The 13,963-nt window shown below is 37.7% G+C and overlaps 1 long non-coding RNA gene across 1 annotated transcript; it reads right to left on the bottom strand.

Annotated features, from left to right (window-relative positions):
• Positions 1 to 3,749: 3,749 nt before the first annotated feature.
• LOC138830100 (uncharacterized) lies at positions 3,750 to 13,714 on the bottom strand. The gene is made up of 3 exons (XR_011372871.1): positions 13,445 to 13,714; positions 11,700 to 11,772; positions 3,750 to 4,345 (listed from the first exon to the last, which is right to left on the bottom strand). It is a non-coding gene; the product is annotated as an uncharacterized lncRNA (long non-coding RNA).
• Between the last annotated feature and the right edge of the window lie 249 nt (positions 13,715 to 13,963).

Here is a 13,963-nt window from a genome sequence, read left to right as displayed (position 1 = left end):
GTGTGTGTGTGTGTGTGTGTGTGTGTGTGTGTGAATTCAGGGCCTAGGCTCTATCCCTGAGTTTTCTTGCTCAAGGCTAGTGCTCTGCCACTTGAGCCACAGCCCCACTTGCATTTCGATGGTTAATTTTAGGTAAGTCTCAAGGACTTTCCTGTCCAGGGTGGCTTCAAAGCATGATGGGGGCCCAGGGAAACAGGAGTAAACACAATCCCTATGGTGGGCAACTCCTGCCTACTCGTGGCCACACGTGGAACATGCATCCTGTGCTATCGTGGGGGACTATCCTCCGCTAGAGTTCAAATTGGGGAAGTGACCAGGGCCAACCTGACTTTCAATCACCCTGAGTGCTGATTCCAGAGCAGATCTGTTCCACCCTAGGCCAAGAGAGCTCCAGGAGGCCCTGCTCCCAGGGGCACAAGAAAGTGAGAAGTCAGCTCCAGGCCCAGCTAAGAGCCTTTGCCCATGGGCACCCCAACTTGGCCTTCCTGATTACCATAAGGCCTGTCAAAGAACAACCTAAAAAAAACAAACCAAAATTGGAGCTGTGAATCAAAGTGGTAGAGCTCTAGCATTGAACCAAAGAGCTCAGGGACAGGGACCCAAGCTTTGAGTTCAAGACCCCCAGCTCACCTTCCTCCATAAAACACACATTAGCTAAATGAGAACTAGTAGAATTTGTGAAGTGTTTCTGAAGAATGGTGATACTGAAGAAAGCACCCTAATTCTAATGACAGCTGAACTTGTGACATACAGGTATGTGCTGAATCATTCACAGGTTACTGTTTTCTGGGTCCTTCCCACATAGCATGTTTTTTCTGAGTCTTCAAACACCATGCTGTGTACTGAGTCATCCCAAAGGGTGCTATGTTCTGAGTCCTTGAGAAGAGTGGGCTGTGCTGGGTTTTTCAAAGGGTGCTGTGTGCTTAGTCCATTACACAATGTACTTTATGCTGAGTCCTTCAAAAGTGCTGTGTGCTAATTCATCCCAAATGGTGCTATGTGCTGACCCCATGAGAAGGGAGGGACTGGTGAGTTTTTCAATGGGTGCTGTGGCCCAGTCCTTTACACAGGGTACTTTTGCTGAGGGCTTCAAAGAAGGCTGTGTGCTGAGTTGTCCCAATGGGTGCAATATGCTGCATCCTTGAGAAGAGAAGAATGAGGAGAGTGCTGTCTGCCGAGTCCTGTAGACTGTTTGCTCTGTACTGTCTTTCAAATGGTGCTGTGCTGAGTTCTTCCACAAGGTGTTATGTGCTGAGTCCTTCAAAATTGTGCTATGTGCTGAATTTTTCAAAGGGTGCTGTGCACTGAGTGTTTTACACAGGGTGCTACATACTCAGCCCTTCAAAGTGTGGTGTGTATGGAGTCTTAACCCAGGGTGCTATGTGCTGAGTCCTGGGAAAGAGTGCTACGTGTTGAGTTTTTCAAAGCGTGCCATGCACTGAGAACTATACACTGCGTGCTATGGACTCCTTCCTTCAAAGGGTTCTGTGTGCTCAGTCATCCCAAAGGCTATTATATGCTAAGTCCTTCAAAGGGCACATTGTGCTGAGTCTTTTACTCAGGGTGCTTTGTGCTGTTTTTTGAAGTATGCTGTGTGTTGAGTCATCCCAAAGGGTGCTATGTTCTGAGTCCTTTAGAGGTAGTTTTCCCCAATAATCTCTCTCAGTCTTTCAGTCTCTGTCTCTGTCTCTGTCTCTGTCTCTCTGTCTCTCTCTCTCTCACTCACTGGGTCACTGTGCATGTTCTTGATATGTGTAGTGGAGAGGCTTGGAGGAGAGTCACCTCTAGTGGTGGGGCTGAGGGGAGATTCGATCCCCTGAGCAAGTGCTAGGGTTGGTGGGGAGTGCTGAGCTGATGTGAGGCTGTAATTCCCATGGCCTAGAAGCCTTAGGGCCCACTCAGGGCTGCTCTTGTGGGAAAGGGTAGGGGGCAGAGCCAAGGGGAAGAGCGTTCTGGGCAGAGGGGAGGAGGAAGCAGGGCCCAGGGGCCACACTGTGGAAGCAGCAGTGGCCAGGGTCTCGCAGGGGTAGGTGCACCTTCGCAGAGGGTGTGAGGCATCCTGCGAAAGGAGTGGAGGTAGAGAGAGAGAGAGCAGAGAGGAGCGAGTACAGGCACGAGGGGAAGTGGCTTCATATGCTCCGTTTGTGGATCAGTAGAAAAATAGCCAAAATGAGAATAAAGGCAACAAATGTACAGCCAAGAAAAATAGAGTTTGAATAAAGGTAGAGTCAATAAAGGTGCAGCCAAGTGTATAGGACGCCTTGAACCAACACCCCCTTCCTGCAGGCATGCTTCCATGAAGCTTATGCTTTGTCTGGCACGATCTCTCACGCAGATTCAGCAGGAGGTGTCATGGCATTTCTTCTTTTTTAAAAATTTTTTTAATTGAAGCTCATGAATGTCTCCATGCACAGAAGAGACAAATCTAAAGATCATCCGGAAAATGACTGGAAATGTAAGAATAAGAATTGGGAGAATTGATCTGACAATGGCAATTATAACTATTACACTAATCCAATCCAGAGGATTGAGGGCCTCCTCGTTATGCTTAAATAATGCTTCCAAAGATTGTAAAATTTTTACATCTAAATGAGCTTTACTACCTGCTATAATTTTGTCCTGTAAAGATTCCATAACATGAGAGATATCTTTATCTCTCCAAACTCCTAACAAATGCTTTTTGGTGGCATTCCAATTAAAAGAAAAGTTATATTTTAGAGCAGTAACACAGATATATTTAAAACTAGCATGACATTTAACTGAGAGTTGTGTTTTTAAATTTTGAACTTCCTGACCTATAACCAGAACCACTTCCTCCAGAGCATTTATTTACATTTCTAACTTTTTATCTATAATTTGTTGTTCTGCTAGGGCTAATGAAACATTTTTGCTTAAATCAGTAACAAAACGAGCAGTGTTTACTTCATTTACGAAGGCTGCTGTAGAAATCGCTAGAGCTAATTATTGTTATTAGAGCACTAATTCCTAAAATCAAGGCCTCAACAAAGCGTTTTGGCTGCAACATAATATCCAGAATTTTCAGCATTTGTAAAGCAGAATTTTTAAACCAATTGTCATTTTATAGATCTACAGGTAACATTACATATGAAGGTCTTTTTAAAATAAAAATTACAGAATAAGTTTTATCTAGAGAAGAAGTAAGACAATTAGTAAAAATACAATCCTTACAGCTAATATAATAAGATTTTCGTGATTAATAATGATTAAATTATCTAGTTTTCCAGCTAAAATTCCCATAGGATATCCCACACATGCTCTTACCCCAATTGCAGTACTCTTAGTTTCTTTGTGCTTTTTCAGTAAAATCATGTTTGTTGCTGCAAAAAGTCTGAACAAATCCAGATGAATGCCCATTTTATTGTGAAAGGGAGAGTGACTCACCAAAATGGAAGCCACCCACCCTGGAGTGAGCCATCTTTTCAGGGGTTCCCCATGAGTATCAGGAGCATAGCCATTAAACTTTCCTGAATTATGTTTTAAGTAGGCAGCATAATCATAATCAGGGTTACCAATGGAAAAATCAAAAATACTATCTGGTGCCCCATAGGTTGTAAAAAACAGGCCTTTTGAAATCCACATTCCCACAATTATGGTGAGGTAATTAATACATCCCCAAACTGATCTTTGTCATGATATTTTTGTAGGCAGTTACCTAAATTTTTATTCCTCTTGGGAATGAAAAAGGATTCATTATAAGTATGAAAACCTAATATGTCAATTTCCCACATCAATCTTTTTTTGAACTTTTTATCATTGGATTGATCATCAGTCAAAAAAGTTCTATAGTTTATAGGCAAACACCCGGGGATATTTTCTCCTGATTGCGTTATGCAAATTGGAGTGGTATCTGTCATTCCTTCATAATTAATAGTTTGAGAAGTCATATGAGAATTAGAATAGTCCTCCAAACTCCCTAGCAGATCACTATTATTTTTCATTACTTGTATTATATCCTCATCTCCCCCATCCCACGGGATGTAGAAGAGGAGGATTAGGAACATATGCCCAGTATTGTTCTCCTGAAACAGACACTGCCTGCACAGCAATAATGGCAAGTATAGCAAGAAACTTAATTTAAACAGTGATAGTCTTTCCTGTAGAAACAACAATCTCCTCCGCAGAATGAGTGAGCTTCTTAATTTGTTCCCAGGTTGGTGGTTGGGCTTCTTTTGTTGCCATGGCCTGTTGAGGAGAAAGGTGAAGACTTTTGAGCTTGTGCATCGCCTTCTTCATTTCTTGCTTCTGGGTTTTTATTCGCCTGGGTTTCTCTTATTTTTCTAGGGCACACGAGTCGGGTGAGATTCCAGATGGGTGACTCGGCATCCTGTGGAAACACACATGTATACCCTCTTCCCGAGGTGATTAATACATCTGGCCCTTTCCTGGTGCCTGTGAGCAAATCTTTCCTTTTAACTTTTGGCTGAACTTTAAATCCAATTTCGCTCCAATGTTTTTGCATAAGTGTAAGGTTTTGTTCATTAGTATTAAGGTGATTATTTACAAATATGGTTAAAGCTAAAATTACAGCAATAATTTCCGTCTGTTGCTCTGAAATGTCAGATGCCCTTTTAATAATAGGGAAGTGGTCTGGAATGTATACCACTGAAGTTCCATTTGATGACCCATCAGTAAAAACTGTTAGAGCTCCTTCTAAAGGTGTTGTTACCACTAATGGAAAAATGGTTTTTACCTCTTCCACAAAATTTAATAAAGGATATTGAGGAACATGAAATTTTATTTGTCCTGTATAATTTAATAATGCTAATCCCCAATTCTCATCATTCTGTAATAATATTTTAATTGTTTTTTATTATAAGGCATAATTATATTATTCATTTCTTTCTCAAATAACTCTCGGGACCTACTCCTTGCCTTGACAATGAGTTGGCTGCACAAATATACATAAGAAGCTATCATTCTTGTCTGACTGTGAGGCAAGTGAAGCCATTCCAGGACTCCATCTTGCCATAAACATCTTTTATGTGTATAAGATGTCTTTAACATTATAAAATCCCAGTCTTTATTATAGTCCAATTGGACCACTTTTGCTTGTAACTTTTCTTCCACCAATGAAATTTTTTCTAACATTATTGGAGTGAATTGTCTCTTAGATTTAGGATTAGAATCCCCTTTTAGGGCTTCAAACAATGGGTGTAATTCTCCTGTTGTAATTTTCAAGTAGGGTCTAACCCAATTTATGTTTCCTAGTAATTTTTAAAAATCATTTAATATTTTTAATTTATCTAGCTTGAAACTCATTTTTGTGACATGATGTATTATATTTCCTAAATAATTTAAAGGTGTATTATGTTGAATTTTATCTGGAACAATAAGCAAACCAAAGTTGGTTAATTGCTCAATGGTTAATTGTTAAAATTTGTTCTGTTAAATGTTTACTTTCAGCAGCTATTAAAATATCATCCATATAATGAATAATATAAGCATTAGAAAATTCTTCCCCAGTTTTTTGTAAAGATTTATCCACAAATTTTTGACACAATATAGGAGAATTTTTCATGCCTTGTGGCAAGACCTTCCACTGATATCTCTGCCAGGGCCTTTTCAAATTACATGAGGGCACATGAAATGCAAATCTTTGAAAATCATTAGGATCCAATTTTATTGAAAAAAATTCCTGAAAATCAATGATTATTGTATAATGTCCTTTAGGAATAGCAACAGGAGATGGAAGTCTTGGTTGAAGAGCCTCCATATCATGCATGGTGTTATTAATGGCTCTGAGGTCTTGTAACAACCTCCATTACCCAGATTTCTTTTTAATTACAAAAACTGGAATATTCCAAGGGCTATTGGATTCCTCTAAATGTCCTTTCTGTAATTGCTCATTTACCAATTGATCTACAGCCTGTATCTTCTCTTGAGTTAGGGACTACTGATCAACCCACACAGGCTGATGATTTTTCCATGATATTGCATCAGCAAACTTCTCATCAGCGGCCTCTTTGAAAAAATTTGTACACTAAAGGAATCTGCAGTAACTAATTTTAGTTCCATGTTTTGCATAATGTCTCTGCCCCATAATGTAAGGGCAAAGCAGATACAATATAATGTTGAAAGTTTCCAAATCTATTTTCACACTCCCACTTTAAAATTTTTGAACTTTGAGCAACATTGTTAGCCATACCCAATCACATTAATATAGATTCTGTCTTCATAATTGGCCAGGATGAGGGCCCATCTTTTCCTACAATACATGTTGGGTCTGGCCCTGTGTCCAAGAGACCTTTTATTGGCTTTCTATCCACTTTTATATTTTTTATGGGTCGGTCCTTAGAAATAGATTGTACCCAGGCCACAGTTTCTGTGGAACTGAAACCTCCTGTACCTCGATCTTCTTTTAGGATTTGATTTGGAAGATGGACATAATTTAAAATTAAGATTTGAGCTTTTTTTTGATCCATATGTATTTGCATATTTTCTTTTAAAGACCTTACCATTACTTTAATTTCCCCTTGATAATCTGCATCATCTACTCCTGGTAATACCTCAAAATTTTCTTATAATTTGAGCTTCTACCAACTATCAAGTCCACAGTTCCTTCAATTACAGGACCATAAACTTGAGTGTTTATTAGCTGAACACCATACATGATAGAGATAATGTAATCTCTTTTTCCTGCCAGATCTAACCCTGCACTTCCTGGAGTAATTCTTGGCAAATCCCATACTGTAAATGGGGAGACAAGGGATTTAATGGATCTGATCCCTTTGGGGATTTTTGTGTAACAGTAGGTGTTTCCCCTCTTTCGTTTACGGGGCTGAGGGAGCACACCTATTCTTGTTTTTTGTCTCCTTTTCTTCTGCTGTTAGGAAAATTCTATCCTTATGATATTTTGATCTACACTCATTTTTCCAATGATTTCGTTTCTTTCATTATGGACAAAGTCCAGGCGCTTTACCCTTTTTATTGTTACTAGGTTTATTTTGCTTTTGTTGACAATCTTTACTCATGTGTCCTGACTGGCCACATGAAAAACAGACCCCATTTCTGGCCTGAGGTCATTTCTTATGTAATATTTGTTCATAAGCACTGAATGGTTCTCCTTTCATTGCTGCAGCATATGCCATTCCTTGAATGACTGCTGGTGAGGCATCTATGCATGCTTTAACATTATCTTGCATTGATCCCGTCAGTAAATGTAAAGTACTTAATACATAACTTTTCATACTGGTTACCTCCTCCCTCATTTTTCTCACAGTTTTCCTTCTCCTCAATACCTCTCAGAAGTTGTTATGTACATTTCTCATATATTGTCTTGTGAGCATTGCTATTGCATTGGTTTGCCCTTTGTCTTTTTTCTCACTATTTTGTTTTTCCTCTTCCATTCCCTAATTAAGGTAAATGTATACACAAAATACAGGGTATCAAAATCAAATACAATAGAGGATAAACCATACGGAGAAAACCCAAAAGAAAATAGAAATCACATACTACATTAAAAACAGCAACCGCAAGCAAAAAGCCTCTGTTTCCATATCTTGGAGTTCATTTTGCTCTGCATCAGCTTATATGGTAATATATATGCATAACAAAGCCACTGGAAAAGAATAGTTGTATGGATACTATATCATGAAAACAACGTTAACTGTTTCTGATGGTAAAGGTGGAATTAGGATTGGTGAAATTGCGATTCTGATAAACTAATCTCAAAAGAGTTTTACAATTATGACAGGTAAATTTTAATTCTTCAAGATTTTTAACAACTTAGCCTATTAAGAAAATTTAAAATTGCCTGGGAAAGAGGCTTTCATGCAAAGAAATCCATGGAGACTTAGTGGAGAGAGAGCAATGTGGGTGAAGATGGCTCATTAAACTAAACTAAACAAACAAACAAACCAATAAACCTCAGAAAACTTGCTGGGAATCCTGTAGGTTCCCTTGAAAATGTCCTTACCCAGGAAATATACTTTCAGTTTGTAAAACAAGGTTGTAGTGGAATTTAAATTCAAAGTTCTTTAAAGAAAAAGACATGAAAATTTGTGATTTGACCTTTAATTACCAAACTGTAATTCTCTGAAAAATATATTTTGAGTCAAAATATTTAGAGAGAAAGTGCCCTGCACAATGAATGAATGTATTAGGTTTATATTATTCTGTTTGTAATTCTTTCCACACTGTCTTTGCACATGAAGCACTGAAACGCAGAAAAAAAAATCTAATAGGATAATTCAAACCAATGATTTCAAATTTCTAAGAAGCTCACAAAAAATAATATCCTTATTAAGATGAGATAGTGAACACTTCTCTTATTACATAAGCCACAAATTTTGGGATCAGAAAAGAATTGAGGAAATGGAAAAGGTAACAAAACTCTTCTTAGAAGCTCTAGCTAAACATATTGGCTTCAACAGTGGAGAGAGGACAAAACTTTATGATATAGATTCTCTTAATATTTTAGCTACCTAAAGTGATTTTACAGAGCCTATTTGGCTCACTACGATGCAGAACAGTTTGAATGAAGACATGAAAATAAATTCCACATCCGAATGAGGCAACTTAAAAGAGTTTTAAACGAGAAAACATGAACATGGAGCAATGGGGGAGGCCTTATAGTCCTTCAGCTTCCCTAAACTTGAAGCCAAGAAGCCGTGATTAATTGGAAATCAGGAAAGAGCTAAGAGGAGGACATAGAAGTAGGACATAGAAGCATTGTGCTTTGTAACAGACACTCATCCAAGGTATGGGTGATTTAACTCTATTCTCCTCGATACATCTTGTTGAACAAATGCAAGACCAAGAGAAAAATAATCAATTGAAATAATTTTGCAAAGAATAACTTCACTTTTCCTGATATTTTATCTAAGGAGAGACTTAAGAGAAAAGATAAAAAGTGGAGTATACTTTGGTTTCGTCAAAGCATCTTGTTACCAAAATATATTTTTGAGGTTAGAAACGATTGCACCAAAAAGTGGACTACTTATTTTTGTGGGCAATTTAGACACAAAAAGACTTTCAAGGTAAAAAAAAAAAACAAAAAAGTAAAAAAGTATAGCCAAATATTTGTGATCACGGCTTCTTGGACTGGTTTTTTGGAGACAAAGTTTACATTAGAGTTTTTCCTCATTAACATAGAAGTTGGGTATTCATGACAACCAAATTCAAGGGGGAAGTTTAATGGACTCGCTAGGAAAGTACATAGAAAATCCTAAAGTGGTGCTGTAGCTCAATAGGTAGAGTGCTTGCCTTGAGCTGAAGAGCACAGGGACAGCAGACAGGCCCAGAGTTCCAGTCCCACGACCAACAAAATTAGTAACAGAAACTGAGAAAATCTTGATCGTTCATCTTATATAATGGGTGGGAGTAGAAGGGTAAGAAGAAATCTAAATGGTTCTACATCTATGGCCAGGCAAATGTGTTAGTGATATTCTTGGTGATAAGGATTACAAGTGAAAATGATGGATTTAGGGAAAAAAACTCTCTGATAGTTCTAAAGTTTATATTAAACAGAGGCAAAGATTGATCTCTTTAGATATCATCAAAATATCCATGACCATGAATATGAAAAAGAATGATAAAATTGGGGGCATTATTAAAGGGAAGAGGAAAAGAAAAGTTATGACATAAGTGTAGCAATGTGAGCACCAATGTTGACAAGATTGGAAGAAAGAGATAAGGAAACAAGAAAGTAATAAAAACAGATTTACAGAAGTAAAAAAGGAAAGAATTCGCAGGAAGAAATGGTCAAAACTGTTACAAAGACATTGAAGGAAATATGCTATTTGGATTTGAAAACTAAAAGGACATAGACAAATTCAATAAGAACAATGTTTTGGTGAACTGGTAGAGATGTAAGTAGTATTGATGAAATTTTGAGATATGAATGTGAAGCCATAAAATTCTAGATCCATGAATTCAACAGATCTTTTTTTATTTTAAATGTTGGGAACAAATGCTTTTATCCTGACCTTAGGAGTATTATACAGATGTAACTGTCTGTGAATATTTTTGAAGACTATTTAACCAGGAGATTATGGATTGAACTATAGCACAGACAAACCTAATTTGCTCTACAGTTCCAATGAGTGACCCATGTATCTACATCACTTTGCGATTTTACTGAAATATCGTTAGATAGGTTTGGTCATCTTATCAGGCTATTCATTATAAATGTAAGACAAGTAATACCAAGTATAGGTTGAACATACAGTTTTACTGATGTTACTGAAGACTCCGCAATTGATTCTTCTTTAGAATAGAAAATGCCTCAATAGCCATTGATACGTCATAACTGCCATACACTCTATTTAAATATAATTCTTTTTAGGGATATCTCCATGCTGAAATAACCTTCTCAATGAAACTGCCACACATTCTTATATGTAGGAAGTGCTCTTATAAACTTCAAGCTTTTATTGGATGGAAGAGTTCAGACATTACCATCACCACAAGGATTAAATGTCTAAAAAGAAAAGACATTTTTAATGCCTTTCTTTCATTTTCTGATACACATATGCATGTAGGGAAGGATTCTGATATAACAATAATACAATGGTGACTTGTAATAACACAACATCTAGGATCTAGTGTTAATTCAGTTACTTACTAATTAGCTCCAAACTGTGTGGATATTTATATTTCTCCTGGGTAAACTAATGAGCTCCAAGAAAATGTCCCTAAGAGCCTTTCAATTCAAATATCACTGTTTGTCTCAAAATGCCTTAAATTCTACATCTTCAAATGTTGGCATACAGTTATATTGTGGAACTTTTCTCCTCAGAGAGTAAGTACTACCCTATTGCTTAACATGGACAAAGTACCTTCATAAATAGACTGTGTGTTTGCAAACAAGAAGTGGTAGCTGAACAATATTTTTAGCAGTTTGTACAGATGAAATGGAAATAGAGCAATCAAAAGGAACATTCAAAAAAGACAAAGGCACAAAATAGAATATGCCAATTAAATGCTGACGTACAATTTCAAATAATGTGCTCAGGTGTGAGGGTGTGTTCAAAGTACACCGTCAGACAATATAGTTGGATATCTTGAGAAAAAACTACATTAAACTATCATGGAATTATCATACAAGTAGAAACCTGTTACGCTGACTCTCTAATCAGTTACAGCATCAGCAATTTAGGGAGTATTTTCCAAGAGCATACTGAGAAAAAGAGGGCTCATCACAACTAGTGTTCAGGTTGAACTAACAACAATCACATAACGTTTCTTATAAGTCTTCATTTATTTTAGAGCATTAAAGTGGGAAAAAGCCAAATAAATATTTTGCATGTATCTAAATTAAGTGGGACGTATTATATTGGTCTCTCTTTAACTTGGAAGTTATAGGTTATGTCTTTCTATACTCTAAGTTGGGACAATGATCTGCTTTCAGTTATTTTCTTCTCTTCCCCTTCTTTTGCCCTTCCACTTAAAGAGACATACTTGAGCTTGCATTTCTAATTTCAAAATTATCTGAATTTCTCCATACTTCTCGCAGCCTCCTATATCTTTCTCAAGGGAATATCTTCTTACTGCCATTTTTTATCCCATATGATAATGGATATGTTCTTGTCTAATTCAGTGCAAGATACACATTAGACTCATCCAGATATCTCAACACTTGTAGCACCATAAAATCTTATCTTACTTAGAAATCAAGATTTTAGTATGTCTGGGGAGCTGACATCTGTCATTTTTGAATGACCATAATTAATACTTACATGCAAGCAGGTTTTATACCAATATGCCTCTCAGTAGATCAATGAATCGGCATGTCCATTGAGGCGCTGTGGGCTGTGGCAGGGACAAGGAAGAAAAATGGTTGGCTACCCTCGGTTATTAATCCTTGGCCCCGGGGCTGGCAGGATAGAGAGTTTCCCTGCATAGGATAAGCATTTTTATAGGAATTCCTTTATTGTCTATTTTTAATCTACACACTCTTGCACAGTGCTTTCCTTTTTACATTTATGGCAAATTCCTGGTCCTCTCTTGTTAACATCAGTAGCCTTTTTACAATTCTTCTTTACATGTCCCGTTTGACCACATCCAAAACATTTTAGATTAGATGGTTTGTAATGCATGCCAGGTAGTGAGCACAGTTTCAGCAAACCACTGAATACGCCGGGATTCGGATGTAATTTCTTTACATGCCCTTATATGTAGTTACATCCCCAGATTCTTTAATAGGCAATAGGGCTCGTCTACAGTCCTCATTAGCATTCTCATAAGCCAACATGCCCAGTAGTTGTTGCAGTACAGCCTTGCCCACAACAGTATGTTCCAAGGTCAGTGTCAATCATGATAAAAATTTAACATAGGGTTTATTAGGTTTTTGAATTACTTTAGTCCAGGAGCCATAATGCTCTCCTGCCAGCTGAATCCTCCCCCATGCCTCAATACCAATGTCTCGTAACTGCTCATGGATCTCTTCAGGAGAGTTCACTTGCATATGAGCATCTGCATATTGTTCTGTCCCACTCAACATGGGACAGGTTATGACCTGCAGGTGTGGATTATTGCTCTGTGCATTTTGTCTAGTCCTTTCTGTATATAACTCAGTAAACCAGATTTGCCATTGTAGGTATTCAGGTTCCGTAAGCAAGGCTCTACAAAGCATCTTCCAATCCTCGGGAACAAAATTATTATAATGTCGCTGATGCGCATTAAGCAATTCCTTAACATAATGAGACTGAGGACCATACATCACTGCCTTCTTTAGTTTACCAATATCATCGACAGCAACACCGTCATATCTGGCTGGTTGAGCAATACCATTCATAGGAGGTGGTCAAATTACAGGATAAGAAAAAATAGGCATTTCATCATCAAATTCACTGTCTGAGCCTTCTGTTTTGTGAGGGAGTGACGCGGTAAAAATTACTTCAGCAAGCAGAGGAGCCGAAGGCTGTTTTACTTTCACTTTCTCAGATTCTCCTTTCACTCTGCTAATTTCTAACTCCATATGTTGTAATCTTGATAAAATCAACTCCATTTGCTCAGACATTCTATTTATGCTTTCAGTTTGTTCCTTTTCAGCTTTCTTTACCTCTGTTTTTTTCTCTGTTAATTGTGATGCAGCCTTATCTATTGTGTCCTTGACTTCAGAGTCCAATATAAAATCTACAATAGAAGGCGTGGCCTCTTTCTTTAAGTCCACTATTAATCTTTTCTCATTTAAAGCTTTAAAAATGCTATTTAAAATAGCCCAAATGGACAGAAATCTATCAGGAATCCTTTCCCCTTCTCGAACAGCTCTTTCTACATTATACTTTACTCATTTCTAATTATCAACATCTAACGTCCCTTTGTCGGGGAATCAAGGATTCCATTCCCTAACTACATTAATACACATTTCTATGTCAAAAGAAGAAATAGTTACACCATAAGCAGCAAGTAAATATTTTAGCATATGTAAGTATGGAGTAGACTTAACTTGTCCCATCACCATGTAATTAAAAGTACTTACCTGAATATCCCTTCCTGTATTCATCACTGCAGGGTTCCTGTTTGGGTGCCAATTGTCAACGTCTCAGGCATTGGGGTCCCTGGGTAAGGGTCGCAAAATCACCAGGACACAGGGGTTGCAGAGTGCAAATAGCAATTGCCACTGCATGCTGTGTTTTATTGCTAGTGGGTATTTAAGGACAAGCAAGTATTATCTTTGCCAAGATTTAGTCAGGAGACATTCACACAAAGAATTTCAACAGATACAATTTTGCTTAAACTATGTGATAAGTCTTTGTACATTTTTATCTAAACTATTTTAGAGAAAGCTCAAACCACTTCCCCATACTCAGGAAAATGCTTGACTAGCTGTTCGTCTATGCTTAAGTAAGCAGAAGAGCTACTTCCTCAGCTCCCAAGAGTCTGACAAGAGCTTTGAGATAGAGAGAACATGTTCCCTCTATCGCCTGGCATGCCAAGAGCTTTCCACATACACAAACACAGTCCTCAGATAATCCTGAGGCCGGAGCCTACATCATTC

Source organism: Dipodomys merriami, unplaced genomic scaffold, assembly GCF_024711535.1.
Source record: "Dipodomys merriami isolate MVZ:Mamm:240054 unplaced genomic scaffold, mDipMer1.0.p SCAF_1834, whole genome shotgun sequence".
Classification (NCBI taxonomy): Eukaryota; Metazoa; Chordata; class Mammalia; order Rodentia; family Heteromyidae; genus Dipodomys; species Dipodomys merriami.
The sequence above is the reverse complement of the archived record's forward strand: the minus strand, read 5'-3'. Positions and strand labels throughout refer to the sequence as shown.